Here is a 16,861-nt window from a genome sequence, read left to right on the forward strand (position 1 = left end):
ATTATTAATATGTAGCTTTTGAGAAGTACGTATAGTACGTAAACGAATTGCTTCAACCTCTCGTGCTTTTATTACTGCTAAGGGAAGTACCTCCTGAAAAATATATTGAGGATCTTGTGGAAAATGCTCAATAACATTAGACTCAAAAATCTTTATTAAATGCAAACGCATTAAACTAGGATTATATTTTACTTTCTCAGGTTTAATATTAAATAATAATGAAATTGCAAAAGCTATTGCGTAAACACCACAATCATTACCGTTTGGTTGATGTTGCACAGTTGGAAATTTAACAGAGTATTTTTCGAAATCGTATGTTGGGAATAATCTTTTCAAGAATTCTTCATGATGCTTATGTAATTTTTTAGTATTTAACGAATCATAAATAAATATATTTTTTGGGTTATAATAACTGCACACCCAATGTCCATCATATAAACTTGACGAACTATGTAATATTTGTATATGTTTTTTATCTTTTGGCACAGGTTGAATTGTATCAAGACATTGTATTCGCCATGTTTCAACAGGTCTATAATCTGAACAATTTTTTAAAAGATGGTTAAAATGGTCCATATGAATATCAGTTAACCATTCACCTCGAACAATTATATTTTTTTCTTTAGGCAGCATAACTATATGAGTCTTTGTTTTTACAAACATTTTATATATATATATATATCTATATATATTAGATTTTATATATATTTTTTTATATAAATATTTTACATACAATAGGTCCTTATAGGCGCACAGCAGCCTTCTGTCGGCGCACAGCAGCCGCTTTTTACAGGCGCACAGCAGCTGTTACGTCCCGGTTACAAAATAATAGAAAACTACAATACCGAGATGGGTAACTTAATTATTTTATTCTAATGCCTCCCGTATTTTTCAGTCACCCTGCATTCACCGGGTTTACTGGGGATGAGGGAGATTATGATCTATTATCAAATTTAAAATTATATTCCAAATGAGAATAAACAGAATAAAAAGATAAAATAAAATAATATAGTATAACTAAATGATTAGATTAAATAAGAAAACGCAATTGATCATAAAGTAATGCCGAAAGAATGAATAAAATTAAAATAATCAATATTAATATAAATATTATTAACTCAATCATTTCATTTATTAATAAACGATAATAATCAAATAATGATAATGAACTCAAATAATAGGATAATTAATAATTATAAATCGAAATAATAATTATAAATTATAGTAGTAATTATGAATCGTACAATATGATTATACCAAGTAAAGTAATAATGACAAAATTATGTTAAATAATCCAATGGGAATTAAATTAATGACATTAATTATAATAATTATATGATAGAAAAAGGATTAAAATAATTTTAACTCATCTAGTTCCTAATTATCCCTTACTTACTAGGAGAATATATAATATTCTTCCTTCCTTCCTTCTAGATCTATCAGAAGTATCGCTCGAAATTCAAAGATCCCGTAGTGTGAATTTTCCAATGGATAATGGATTTCAATATTCGGCGGTAAAGAGTGGTTCTCAGTAAAATCTCTCGTAGAACTTTCCAATTAATTATACATTTATATTGTATAGAATAAAAGTGTATAAGTAGTTACAATCAAGTCAGTGAATGATGCAGTGAACAATCAGCGAAAATCAGAGTACGTCTTGACTGTAAGCCGGAGAAAAAACTTCTGGTCCTCCGTGACAATGCCGGTAGACGCTGGTCCTCCTCAGTACGATTTGAGGGATTAGATAAGGCAAATTTCGTCATCTTCTTTGTCCGTTGGAATATCGATCGGCCAGAGTTTGGTATGCGGATGTTATGTTTAGCTGATTAGCGAGAGCAAGTCGCCGTGTGAAATATATGAACGAATCCTCTTAATAATATTACAATTCTATTTCAGGCTTAGTTCCTTTTTCCAAATTTGGCTATGTACAATTTTGAATTTTGCTCTTATTACCTAATTTCGATATTACTTAAGTGGAATATTTAATTAACCGAAAATTTACAAATGATGTCGTAACGAGGGAATGACGACGGTCTATTGTTATGATTTACATTCCATAATAGATAAAAGCACTCGAATCTTAAAGGCGTTTCAATATCGCTCCCTTGTACAATGCATTATTCGTTGATGAACTTATAATTCTTTTTATATAAGTATCCTTATAAAATTAATACTATAACTCTAATAAATTTGGTTAAAATAATTATTTAAAATAATTAATTAAAATATAATAAAAAATAGTTAAAATATAATTAAAATTAGTTAAAATATAACTAAGGATAAATGTAATTATGATGTTAATGCTAACAAAAGATATTTCCTTCAATCTTGCTCTTTTGTAATTAGATGGAATTGCACAAATTTTAATAAGGTAAAGAAGGAATCCACTTATATGGTAAAAGAAGAAAATTATTGGTCGGGACGTCACACAGCCTTATATCGGCGCACAGCAGCCGCTTTTTACAGGCGCACAGCAGCCTTATATCGGCGCACAGCAGCCGCTTTTTACAGGCGCACAGCAGCCTTATATCGGCGCGCAGCAGCCGTTTTTTTACAGGCGCACAGCAGCCTTTAAAAAATAAAAAATTAAAAATTAACCCACTTCTCGAGCTCTTCGTCACTTACTACCACTGAAATAATCTGGAATAATAATATACAATAATCTTTAATAATCATCAATAATTTACAAGGTCAAATGTAAAAAAAGTAAATATAGAAATATAAAAAGTATCTGTTTGAACTATACCAAAATATTATCCAGAATAGAATTCCACTTATAGCCACACTTTTTTATATATGATTTTTGTCGAATCTTATAAAAAGTGCATATTTAAAATATTGGTTTGATTTTATTTTAAACGAAATCTTATAAAATGTGTATTTAAAATATTGATTAAAGATTATTTCATTTTATAAAAAAAGATATTAAATGCTAATATATACGCTAATTGTACATATATGACTAATTGTGTGTGTCTAAATAAATATACGTTTAACTTCTGAATAATATTTCTAGATAATTAAAAAAAGTAATCATCCTACATTACTCTTTTTACACATCTAATATAGATATTAATTTAAATAGTATTTATTTATGATAAATAAATCATTAAAAAATGCATATTAAAAAATGCATATGCTTTTATATGCAAGATATTTCATGTAAAGTTTATGAAAAAGTAATGTGATTACCCAATTAAGAATTAAAAAAAAATAATTTCACTTCCTTATAAGTAAGCATACATATACAAACATTCATCAGAATTTAAATTGGATTAATATCTTTGAATCATATTTGTTAATTATAATTTGTATATTTACTTTTCTTTTTAATTTTTATTTTTTGGCAGATTTTGCTGTTGTTCAATACATTTAATTAGCAAGCTATTTTTTGGCAGATTTTGCTATTTTTCAATACATTTAATTAGCAAGCTATTTTTTGGAAGATTTTGCTATTTTTCAATACATCTAATTAACAAGCTACGTTTAATATCGCGAAGCTATGTATATTCTTCTATATGAAATATCTTGCATGTATAAGATCATGCATTAATGATTTATTTATAATAAATATGTATTACTGAAATTGACTAAAATATTATCCAGAATGGAACTTTTATATATGTTTTTTGTCGACAACTTCTAAAAAGTGCATATTTAAAATATTTGATTGATTTTATTTTAAACGAAATCTTCTAAAATGCATATTTAAAATATTGATTATTTCACTTTATAAAAAAAGATATTAAATGCTAATATATACGCTAATTGTACATATATGACTAATTATATGTATATATGTATTATATGTATATAAATACATTTGTATTTTATATATACATACATGTACATATTTATACATATCTATAAGTATCAATACATATAAATACCTCTTCTAATCTTTCTCTGTCAATCTTCCGTTTTTTTTCTTTTAAATCTTTTTCTTTTACGAATCTTTTTTCTTCTTTCTATTTTTTCTCTGTCTTTTTTTATTTTCTCTTTTTTAAGCAAAGTTTTCGGCTTCTTTAACTCTAAATAAAAAGTAAAAATGTTAATAATATTAATTTTTAATATTCACTTATAATTTCATTCTTTTTCTCTCTTTTTTTTCATTTTTCTTCTCATATTTCTTAATCTCCAAATAAAGAAAAAAAAGGCGCATTATGTATATGTAACATATATATAAAATATATGTATATATATATATATATGTATATGTTTTATTGCTTGTGTCAATCTTTTTATCATGCGGGAGATTACCGACTGCATAATAAATTAATCAGTACATAAATGTAAAACAACATTTTAATTCACCTTTACTGGAATAAAGCAGCAAAATTTAATGCAGCAAAATTTTATAAAAAATTGCTATATAAATCGAATTAAAGGTTTATTATTAACATTTATTAATTAGTCTTTATGAAGTACTTAAATTTCTAAGACCAAAAATAAAAAATCAATTTTTAAAAATCAATTTTATTATACTATGCTCTAGGAAAACAAAGCATATGGTATACAGGGTGAGCCATTTTAATTAACGCACGCAATTATTTCGGAAACAAAGCATTTTAGAAAAAAATGTTTCAGACAAAAGTTTTATGGTTTCGAGGGGGCCATAAGATGGTATCATTGGTTTGACCTTGAAGAGTTATTTGAAGGTCACATGAAGGTCACCTTCAATTTCTTAAATGGAACCTACTATTTGTCATTACATATTCTTGTAGCTTATCTCGAGAGCTTTCCAAAACACTATAATTAAGTACCTTTTCGTTAAGTACTTTTTGAGTTATGAGGCTTGAAATAATTTCTTAATTTTACATAAACCGTAAAATATCTTGTAAAATATTCATTTCTCGATTATCTTATCTTAATACTTTTATGTACAAAATAATGAGAGGAATCAATTGGTGTAAAGAAAACACATAGTTGTTTTTAAGAAAAAATATGGAATTGTTAATTGCAAATTACATATTTTTTCTTCAAAAATATTATGTGTTTTCTTTACCAATTGATTCCTCTCATTATTTTGTACATAAAAATGTTAAGGTAAGATAATCGAAAAATGAATATTTTACTAGATATTTTACGGTTTATGTAGAATTAAGAAATTATTTCAAGCCTCATAACTCAAAAAGTACTTAACGAAAAGGTACTTAATTATAGTGTTTTGGAAAGCTCTCGAGATAAGCTACAAGAATGTGTAAAAATATGTAGGGTGTTCCATTTAAAAAAATTGAAGTGACCTTCACGTGACCTTCAAATGACTGTTCAAGGTCAAATCATTGTCACCATCTTATGGCCCCCTCGAAACCAAACAACTTTTGTCTGAAATATTTTTCTCTCCCGGGCTTGGTTTTCGAGATATTCGACTGGTCGGATTAAAATGAAACACCCTGTATATATAATATATATAAATATATATGTGTATATAATAAATATATATATGTAATTATATATATATACTTTTGAAATATAGAAAAGATTAATTTATCGCTCAATTTTAAATATTAGTACTGCTTTAATAATTAAGTCAATAACATACTTTTTTATCTGTGTATTTTCTCTCTATCGGTTATGTATCTTCTCACTTTCTCTATATCTTTCTCTCCCTCTCTTTGCCCCTTTTTTTCTCGATGAAAATCTTTTCTTTATTTTCTTCTTTATTCTATTTCTCTTTTTTTATTTTTTGTTGTTTTTAATTGTTTCTTCTTATTTTTTAACTATTTATAACCTGAAATATATTATTTATTTATTATTTCTTTATTAATAATAATATTAAGAATTTGCAGGAAGACATCTGCTTGGCAGCAAAATGTTGTCCAAACAATATAATTTTTAAATATGAAAAAGATTAATTTATCTCGCTCGCCATTAAATATTAATACTCCTTTAATCGTCAAGTCAGCGCTGTATAAACCACACGCGGCAACAATTGTCGGTGTTCAATATTTAAAGAATTATTAAAAGAGTATTAATATTTAAAGGCGAGCGATAAATTAATATTTTACATTTTTTAAATGTATATCATTTGGACAACATTTTGCTGCCAAGCAGATGTCGGCTTGCACAGTCTTTTAATTTCTGCCACGTATTTAATTATTAAATACTGACCAATGTCGCCGCGCGGTTTATACATGAACTTTACGTAAACTTCAAATGCTTTAAATGCTTTATAGCTTTTTTATCTATAATTAATTTATCGCTAGCCATTTATTAATACTCCTTTAATAATAAAATCAGCGCCGTATTAATTGCGCGGCGACTATTGTCGGTATTCAATATTTCAAGACGAGGCAAAAATTGAAAAAGTGTGCAAGCCGACATCTGCTTCGCAGCAAAATGTTGTACAAACAATATACTTTTGAAATATGGAAAAGATTAATTTATCGCTCGTCTTCGAATATTAATACTACTTTAATAATCAAGTCAGTGCCGTATACATACTTTTTTGTCAGTGGATCTTCTCTTTATCTGTTATGTATCTTCTCTCTCTCTCTCTCTCTCTCTCTCTCTCTCTCTCTCTCTCACTCTCCCTCTCTCTCTAGCTCTTTCTTTCTCTCTTAGCTCCTTTTTCTTCTGGATAAAAATCTTCTCTTTATCTTCTTTTTATTCTATTTCTATTCCTTTATTTTTTGTTGTTATTAATTGTTTCTTCTTATTTTTTAACTATTTATAACCTGAAATATATTATTTATTTATTATTTATTTATTAATAATATAATATTAAGAATTTACAGGAAGACATCTGCTTGGCAGCAAAATGTTGTCCAAACAATACAATTTTTAAATATGAAAACGATTAATTTATTGCTCGCCATTAAATATTAATACTCCTTTAATCGTCAAGTCAGCGCTGTATAAACAACACGCGGCAACAATTGTCGGTGTTCAATATTTAAAGAATTATTAAAAGAGTATTAATATTTAAAGGCGAGCGATAAATTAATATTTTACATTTTTTAAATGTATATCATTTGGACAACATTTCGCTGCCAAGCAGATGTCGGCTTGCACAGTCTTTTAATTTCTGCCACGTATTTAATTATTAAATACTGACCAATGTCGCCGCGCGGTTTATACATGAACTTTACGTAAACTTCAAATGCTTTAAATGCTTTATAGCTTTTTTATCTATAATTAATTTATCGCTAGCCATTTATTAATACTCCTTTAATAATAAAATCAGCGCCGTATTAATTGCGCGGCGACTATTGTCGGTATTCAATATTTCAAGACGAGGCAAAAATTGAAAAAGTGTGCAAGCCGACATCTGCTTCGCAGCAAAATGTTGTACAAACAATATACTTTTGAAATATGGAAAAGATTAATTTATCGCTCGTCTTCGAATATTAATACTACTTTAATAATCAAGTCAGTGCCGTATACATACTTTTTTGTCAGTGGATCTTCTCTTTATCTGTTATGTATCTTCTCTCTCTCTCTCTCTCTCTCTCTCTCTCTCTCTCTCTCTCTCTCTCTCTCACTCTCCCTCTCTCTCTAGCTCTTTCTTTCTCTCTTAGCTCCTTTTTCTTCTGGATAAAAATCTTCTCTTTATCTTCTTTTTATTCTATTTCTATTCCTTTATTTTTTGTTGTTATTAATTGTTTCTTCTTATTTTTTAACTATTTATAACCTGAAATATATTATTTATTTATTATTTATTTATTAATAATATAATATTAAGAATTTGCAGGAAGACATCTGCTTGGCAGCAAAATGTTGTCCAAACAATACAATTTTTAAATATGAAAACGATTAATTTATTGCTCGCCATTAAATATTAATACTCCTTTAATCGTCAAGTCAGCGCCGTATAAACCACACGGCGACAATTGTTGGTGTTCAATATTTAAAGAATTATTAAAAAAGTATTAATATTTAAAGGCGAGCGATAAATTCATCTTTTGCATTTTTCAAATGTATATCGTTTGGACAACATTTTACTGTCAAGCAGATGTCGACTTACACACTCTTTTAATTTCTGCCACGTATTTAATTATTAAATACTGACCAATGTCGCCGCGTGGTTTATACAGCGGGTTATACGTGAACTTCAAATGCTTTAAATGCTTTATAGCTTTTTTATCTATAATTAATTTATCGCTAGCCTTTAAATATTAATACTCCTTTAATAATAAAGTCAGCGCCGTATTAATTGCGCGGCGACTATTGTCGGTATTCAATATTTCAAGACGAGGCAAAAATTGAAAAAGTGTGCAAGCCGACATCTGCTTCGCAGCAAAATGTTGTACAAACAATATACTTTTGAAATATGGAAAATATTAATTTATCGCTCATCTTCGAATATTAATACTACTTTGATAATCAAGTCAGCGCCGTATACATACTTTTTTGTCAGTGGATCTTCTCTTTATCTGTTATGTATCTTCTCTCTCTCGCTCTCTCTCTCTCTCTCTCTCTCTCTCTCTCTCTCTCTCTCTCTCTCTCTCTCTCTAGCTCTTTCTTTCTCTCTTAGCTCCTTTTTCTTCTCGATAAAAATCTTCTCTTTATCTTCTTTTTATTCTATTTCTATTCCTTTATTTTTTGTTGTTATTAATTGTTTCTTCTTATTTTTTAACTATTTATAACCTGAAATATATTATTTATTTATTATTTATTTATTAATAATATAATATTAAGAGTTTGCAGGAAGACATCTGCTTGGCAGCAAAATGTTGTCCAAACAATACAATTTTTAAATATGAAAACGATTAATTTATTGCTCGCCATTAAATATTAATACTTCTTTAATCGTCAAGTCAGCGCCGTATAAACCACACGGCGACAATTGTCGGTGTTCAATATTTAAAGAATTATTAAAAAAGTATTAATATTTAAAGGCGAGCGATAAATTCATCTTTTGCATTTTTCAAATGTATATCGTTTGGACAACATTTTACTGTCAAGCAGATGTCGACTTACACACTCTTTTAATTTCTGCCACGTATTTAATTATTAAATACTGACCAATGTCGCCGCGCGATTTATACAGCGGGTTATACGTGAACTTCAAATGCTTTAAATGCTTTATAGCTTTTTTATCTATAATTAATTTATCGTTAGCCTTTAAATATTAATACTCCTTTAATAATAAAGTCAGCGCCGTATTAATTGCGCGGCGACTATTGTTGGTATTCAATATTTCAAGACGAAGCAAAAATTAAAAAAGTGTGCAAGCCGACATCTGCTTCGCAGTAAAATGTTGTACAAACAATATACTTTTAAAATATGGAAATATTAATGTATCGTCTTCGAATATTAATACTACTTTAATAATCAAGTCAGCGCTGTATACATACTTTTTTGTCAGTGAATCTTCTCTTTATCTGTTATGTATCTTCTCTCTCTCTCTCTCTCTCTCTCTCTCTCTCTCTCTCTCTCTCTCTCTCTCTCTCTCTCTCTCTCTCTCTCTAGCTCTTTCTTTCTCTCTTAGCTCCTTTTTCTTCTCGATAAAAATCTTTTCTTTATCTTCCTTTTTATTCTATTTCTATTTCTTTATTTTTTGTTGTTATTAATTCTTTCTTCTTAATAACCTGAAATATGTATTATAATATTAAAAACGTAGCAGAAATTGAAAGGATTTGCAAGCCGACATCTGCTTGACAGTAAAATGTTGCAAGCAATATACTTTTATATTTTATGACGCGTCGACTTATATTAATTAGAATGCCGGATCCTCTCTCTCGATATTTAATATTATAATAACCCCGCTCACGAAATGTCATTAAACTGTCACCGAACTTTCAGCGATTACATTCACACCTCTCTCTCACGAAAGCATCGACCGCCAATCAGACACGCGGAAAAGGGGCAACAATACAAGCGATACAAAACACACACTTCAGACGTTTCATGACTTTTTTCATATAGGATATATAACACGTGGAATTATGAGCAAATTAATAATAGATGATGTTAACAAAGTAAATTGTTATTAATAACAAAAACAATAAAAATATAATCAAAATGGTTATGTTATGATTAACGCGCGTGCGCGGGTTTGTATGTGCATATGTATTATCTTGTAAATAATTTTATAAATCATTCCTTCGACAGGAAATGTTTTTTTAGACATTTCCGCTTCAGCTAATTTAATCATCTTTTATTTGATATTGCTGAATTAATTTTATGATTTCATCATCGATCTTATCTTCCGGCTTTGTCCATTGTTGCCTTAAGGAAGCAATGTAAAGATCAGAAGACACTAGTAATTTGTGAATCAAATCTTCATTTGAAGCTAGTCGAGAATACTTTCGGGTATGAAATTTGGAAGCGCTTGAAATCTTTGTTGCGTGCTTCAGCAGCTTCTTCGGAATATTGACCGATTGGAAGTAAGAAATGTTGCATTATCTTTCCTCCGTGCAAGAGTACTTTATGGACTGTTGGAGGCATAAAGAACCAAGGATAAAGCTTGACATACAGTTCTGCAGTCTCAAAGGCAAACTTCTCAAAACATTCTATTGGTATTTTTGTGTTACTTGCTATCATTCTTAAAATTAGGCTGAATCTTTTGATAAGTTCGGTATTTACTTTTGTTATTTTAGAAGCTAAATCAGGATCTGAAAAAATCTTCGGGCAGTGTTTCCGCTGTTGGTATTTCCAGTTCCTTGATTTGGTATATCTATTAGTAGACCTAGCTCTTCCCTAAATTCTGTGCAAATTCTTTCTTTAGCTTCATTTTTCATTCGTTTTTGCTCATCAGTTACTACAGATCGTTTGCAAAAATCTAATCGATAACCAATGTGCAAAATACATTCCATAAATATCCACATATGTAGTGTTGAAAGACCGAATTCATAATGGGAGGTATTATCTCTTTTTTCTTTAACACGCTCAAGTTGATTCATTTCAGTAAGCTTTGCGCCACAAATATAACAACTTGCAGATGAGGGAGTATCACTCAGTGCTTGACAGACTTTACCGTCTACCATAGTTAAATGCATGTTTACATGAACTATGAACGTGATATCAGAAATAGTAAGTTTTATTGGTTGCAATTTCTCTATTTGATCTTTAATTAGCTGCATTTCTTGTTTTGTTCTGTCCTTTGTTTCTTTTGTAAATATAAAAACAATTGGTATGCAACGTCTAGGTGATACGGGATGAGGATTATTCCAAACAATTGTGGATTTATTACGCTCTTTTAAGCAAAGTACCATAGAGACAGTAAAAACAGTTTCGTCAGTAGAATTTACACCCGGTAGTTTTTGATTATATCGTCCTTGATTAGATGCTCCATCGCAACCATATTTGATAGTAAAATCTAAATCACAAATTTTTACATTGTTGTCAATATCAGGAAGACATAAATTGGGATCTTTAAAAAGTCGCAGTATTGTGTGATCAATCAAAGATTGAAGATTTATACGCGCTTCTACTTCCGACGTTAATATCTGTGAGGGATAGCATTCTTTTTTTGTCTCTAATACTTTATTATACGCGGGATAAATATCAACATTTCTTTTTTTAGCTTGCATTCGAACAACTTCATACTTGGACAGTTTAACGTCTTCTATCAAAGCTAAAGCTTCTTCCACAGAGTACGGAGTTTGTAATTGTTCATCACAATTTTCTAAGTTTTTAGACTCTTCGTCATTTCTTATTAAAATTGTCTTTATAATATTTGCCAATTTCCATTTTCCGTTTGTTCGTAGCATTCGAAAAAATGCTTCCTGAATTTCAGTATTTGAATGGTTTTTTTCGATTGAAATCAATCTTCGTCTCTTTGTTGCAACAGAAAGCTCTTGAAACTCGCTCGAAGAAGGCTTTCTTCCAGTATTAGTCTTTTTCTCAAAAAAATGTACAACAAAATCTGAGTTTAACCATTTTTCGAAGTGTTCTTCAAATTTGCTTTTTACGTACATTGATTTCTTCCACTTTTTTTGGAAAGTACTGAAAAAGTATTGATTTAAAGCGTTACTGACTATTTTGATTTGCTCAGCATTAAGAGTGTACTCATTTTGCAAATGAGTCACTAACTTACTTAAATCAGAATGGTTTTCTATGAGGAAATCACAAAGAATTCTCTTAGAAACCTTAAAAAGGTCCATTATGTATGATTAATAGAAATATACTATTAATCAAATATCAATAAAATCAATATTTTCAGCGATACTTGCGAAGCAAAATTCTCGAAATCAAAGCTAAGTAGCATAAAAGCATAAAAATCCAATAGAAATTCTCCGTGCTTTCTTCTTACTTTTGAAACCATCTGAAACTCATTTCACTTGCAAGAATGATTTTGTGAGAATCGACATCTAGTGGCCACAACCAGTACCAGACGGGACGCTTTTGAAACCATCTGAAACTCATTTCACTTGCGAGAATGATTTTGTGAGAATCGACATCTAGTGGCCACAACCAGTACCAGACGGGACGCTTTTTCTCTCACGCGCTAGACTGTGCACCATGCATTGAATTTTTTTGCTTTTATGCTCCTTAGCTTTGATTTTAAGCTTTGATTTTGTTCATTATATCCTTCTTGATAGTTTGGCTTCGCTAAAAATATTGATATTTCACTAATAGTATAAATATTTGATTAATAGTACATCTCTCCATTAATCATACATAATAAACTTTTTTTAAGATTTCTAAGAAGATTCTTTGTAATTTCCTCATAGAAAAGTATTCTAAATTTGGTAAATTAGTGACTCATTTTTAAAACACTATTTATTTATTTTATTGTTTATAACAATAGAAATTGTTAGTTTACAATAAAGTTTAGTAAAAAATTATCATTATAATAGTAATTTTGGATCAATTAAACTAATAAACTAATTATTTGTGTGAAAAAGCACAGAAATCCATAATTTGTTTAAATAATTTGTTTATAAAAGCTAAATGTTTATTTAATTTATTATTTCTTTATTATTTCTTCTCTTATGATGGTATAGTATTCATTTTCATCGATAACGTGGTTATTAAAGTAGCTTGTAGCCAGATAAAAAATTATTTAGTGGAAAATTGCGAATTTTTCCTTTATTTATGTAAATATTTTTGCACAAACAAAAAAATTCAAAAATCGGCCTTGACAGTTCTTTTCAGAATTTATTTCCGAGTATTTCTGTTAAAGACACATTAAAATCGGTTAAGAAATACGACCTGTAGCCTATTTTGAACAGAAAATTGTACGTTCGCACCACTGTGCGGCGCCTCGGCTTGCTTCGGATAATAGAGGAAGACAGAAATATTATTTTCTGTCTCCTTCTCACTTTCCACAGTCGGCGACGAGACAATGCTTCTCGTTCTCGTTGCCTCTGGCCTCTCGTTTTATTTAATACCAGAACAACACAGGCGCGCGCTACGCGCGCGCCATTGAGCTCTTCCCTGAAATAAATAGACTCTAGATGAAATTTCGATAAAATGAAATAATATATCTTATTTGTCAACCCTCTTACACACAAATTCTCAAAACATCGCGATGGCAGCCGTTCAAGGCAACTACCAATCGAAGTAAATAACTCACATATATATCGAATGAAATGCATTTATCTAGGAAGTGTCTGGAGATTATATCATCAATTTTGTCATCAATTATATCGCATAAATACGCCTATGCATAAAATTGTTGCTAAAAAGATATAAATTGTACGGAAAAGTAATAAATAAATACATTCGTAGTCACATTTCAGCAGATACATTAAACAGATACATATCTTAAACATTTTAAACTGCATAATGGAATTTGAAGCCGTTTTCCAATAAAGTAATATTAATGAATTAAAAAAATTATTATAATTATTTTTTATCTGAACTTTGCATAGTCCTATTAATCCCTATTAATTTAATTATATTTCCTTTATTTAAATCTAGTCCTTTTTTGTGATATTGGAATTATGTTCTTGCAATCTCAAATATATGTAGAACATATATGTTAAATTAAAAGCATAATTTTATGCGTAATATTAGGATTTTTTTTATTAATAAAATTTAACGTACCATTTTTACGTATACACACTTACTGATTTGGGCACTGCGAGCACTGTTGTCGCGTACTCGTACATATTATAAACTTTAAAAAATGAATAAAGAATTCGATTTTACGGAAATTATTACAAAAAGTTATTTAAATTATTACAAGAAGTTATTCCAATTTCAGATTTTCAATTAGAATTAATACAAAACATTATTAGAAAAGTATCACGAAATCAAGATTAGGCAGGATGATGAAAGAAGATCATCCCTTACGATTGACGGAAAGACACTTTTTATTAGCGTATAAAAATGAAGAAAATACCAAAAGATCTTCAGTGGGAAAATATTTCTTATATAATTTTATAAATAATAAATTTTTTTCAAATAATAAATTGAATGAATTTTTTTACTTTAAAGTAACGTTTAATTTAATATATGTAAAAATATTTTGAATTATACTAAGCGGCGTTTGAAAACTATTCAGCGCTGAGACGTGCCGCACACAGTAGAGTACTCCGCGCATGCACGACACATTCGTCAAAAGCATGCAGCACCGAAAAGATTAAAGAATAAAAAGTGTTTGATTATAAATAAAATTTTTTTCATTAAGATCATTTAATAATAATAAATATTAATAATTAAGCATTAATGAAGCTAGATACCAAATTTTAAAAAGTATCTTATTTTATTAAAAATATATTAATATAAGATAATTATACATTTATATTTTTTACATATTAAAGTAATAATATAACAGAACATGAAATTAAAGAGATCAATTTTTCAAAAACTTATTGAAACTTGCAATTGATAAATATGTAATTAAACTTTTTGTTGAAACTTGCAACTGATAAATATGTAATTAATAAAATTTGTAATTATAACTAACTGTTTAATTATAAAATTTATATTGAATTTCTTTTATTCTGCATCTGAAAAAAATATTGTCTGTTAATATATAGAAAATGTTCGTTAACTAAAGAAAAGAGAACATAAGAAGTTTCAAGCAATATAGAAAATGGAGATTAAATGAAGAAAAAAAACCGATAAAAATAACCATACAAAATTATATAAAAAAATATATAAAAAATTATCTACAGTTTTAAAATTATTATGATTCCTTACTTGAAAATATACGATTATATATAATTACATATTTAAAAGATTTTTTAATGAATTATATATTTTTGCAAGGAAAAGTATAATTAAATATTATAAACACAATTGAAAATATCGGAATTATTTATGTTTGCAACAAAAATGCAAGTAAGGTAACTGTTGTGTTTCTTGTTAGTTTTATATAATGTCTAAGGCCGTTGTGCCTTATTATTATGTCTTCAATACGCGAACAGTCCGAAGTAGTTCTTGAAAATTCAAGCACGTCGTTTATGCTTCGTTCACGTCGATCACACCCATGCTTCTCCGACGGTCCGTCTTTCGGTCGTCTCTTAAGACGTCTTCTTACTGTAGTGTCGTGTGCACAGTCATGCCGTGTGCATAGTCGTGCCGTGCTACGTGCTATGCTATATGCTATGTGCTATGTCGCCTCTGCACGTTGTCGTGCGAGCAATCGCTCTTGGTCGTGCAGTTCGTCAATCAGTAGCGTAGAGCTTAGGGCCTGTCAAAGGGCGCAATATACCCAACATTCCTCCCTTGCTTAAGAATGCTGTTTTCGGTAGGGGCGAGTTCCTCCCACTGCTTTGTCTGGTCGAATTCGATGTGAAAGACGTTCAGAACGACGAGCAGATGCTTCTGGGGGTTGTGTGGTCCCGTTGTTGAGAGGTTCTGCCTCCTCTCTTTCTCCTAGCGAAGTGTGAAGTACTGGATCTGGTTGAATCCGTGCTGATTCTTTTCCTGAAGGTACATTAATATAATATATTTAATTATATATATAAATACATTAATATTTTATATATATAATTAAATATATTATATTAATGTATTTAATAATTAATAATATTTATATATTTAAATTATTTTGTTATTAATAATTATTTATTTATTAATAATAATTAAACATTATTATTTAATTATCATTAATGTTATAATTAATATATATATATATATATATATATATATATATATATGTATAAATATTAATAAAAGAATTGAAATATTTGAATATAAATAAGGAAGAAGTAAGTAGTGAAAAGAAGGAAAGATAAATGAATTAAATATGTAAAAGAATTGAAATATTTGAAGGTAGTAGATCTTCGCTGAACGTATTGAATTTCCTTTCCTATCCCTTTGGACGATTCCATATTTGATTGAAATGTCTGGTAATGAATCCTCCTTCAATGCTGACGCGAGCGAGTGCTTTCCCTATCACCCTAACAATTTTTCTAGAAATACGCTGTCCACTGGAGAGTTGAATTAGTACCGATTGACCTGTAGCAAATGAACGTGGCCTTGCGCCGTGATAAGCGTCAAATTGTTGCTTCATTTGCTTCTGCCGAGAAATAAGACTTAGATTAGGTTTTTCGGTTGCAGTAAAAATATCTAATGGAGTTCTAAGCTTACGTCCAAAGAATATTTCTGCCGGAGACTTATGATCTGGTACCGCATCACTGGGTGTGTAGTTGTATGCGTAAACAAATTTGTTTAATTCCGTTTCTAATTGTGAACTTTGACTTGTGTCTATAGAACTTTTCAATGTTCTGACCATTCTCTCGGCTTGACCATTTGATTGTGGATGCCCAGGTGGGGTACGCAGGTGAAGGATTCTAAATTCGGCGCACAGTTGCGCGAATTCCACTGAAGTGAATTGAATACCGTTATCTAAAACTAGTATTTCAGGAGGTCCATATCGACTAAAGAGTCTTCGCAGATATCGATATGTTGCTGCCGATGTTATTGTTGAGAACCATCCTGCTTCTACGAATTTGGAATAGCTATCGACAATGACGAGTACCCATTGTCCGTGTATCGGGCCTGCGAAATCAATGTG

The 16,861-nt window shown here is 29.4% G+C and overlaps 1 long non-coding RNA gene across 1 annotated transcript; it reads right to left on the reverse strand.

Annotated features, from left to right (window-relative positions):
* Positions 1–3,896: 3,896 nt before the first annotated feature.
* Positions 3,897–9,784, reverse strand: LOC145975748 (uncharacterized). Its single transcript, XR_014440078.1, has 7 exons — positions 9,629–9,784; positions 9,300–9,533; positions 8,349–8,589; positions 7,391–7,633; positions 6,445–6,677; positions 5,543–5,731; positions 3,897–4,031 (listed from the first exon to the last, which is right to left on the reverse strand). It is a non-coding gene; the product is annotated as an uncharacterized LOC145975748 (long non-coding RNA).
* Between the last annotated feature and the right edge of the window lie 7,077 nt (positions 9,785–16,861).

This window comes from Camponotus vicinus, unplaced genomic scaffold (assembly GCF_025532165.1).
Source record: "Camponotus vicinus isolate PSW18456_S1 unplaced genomic scaffold, iyCamVici1.0 SCAF_8, whole genome shotgun sequence".
Classification (NCBI taxonomy): domain Eukaryota; kingdom Metazoa; phylum Arthropoda; class Insecta; order Hymenoptera; family Formicidae; genus Camponotus; species Camponotus vicinus.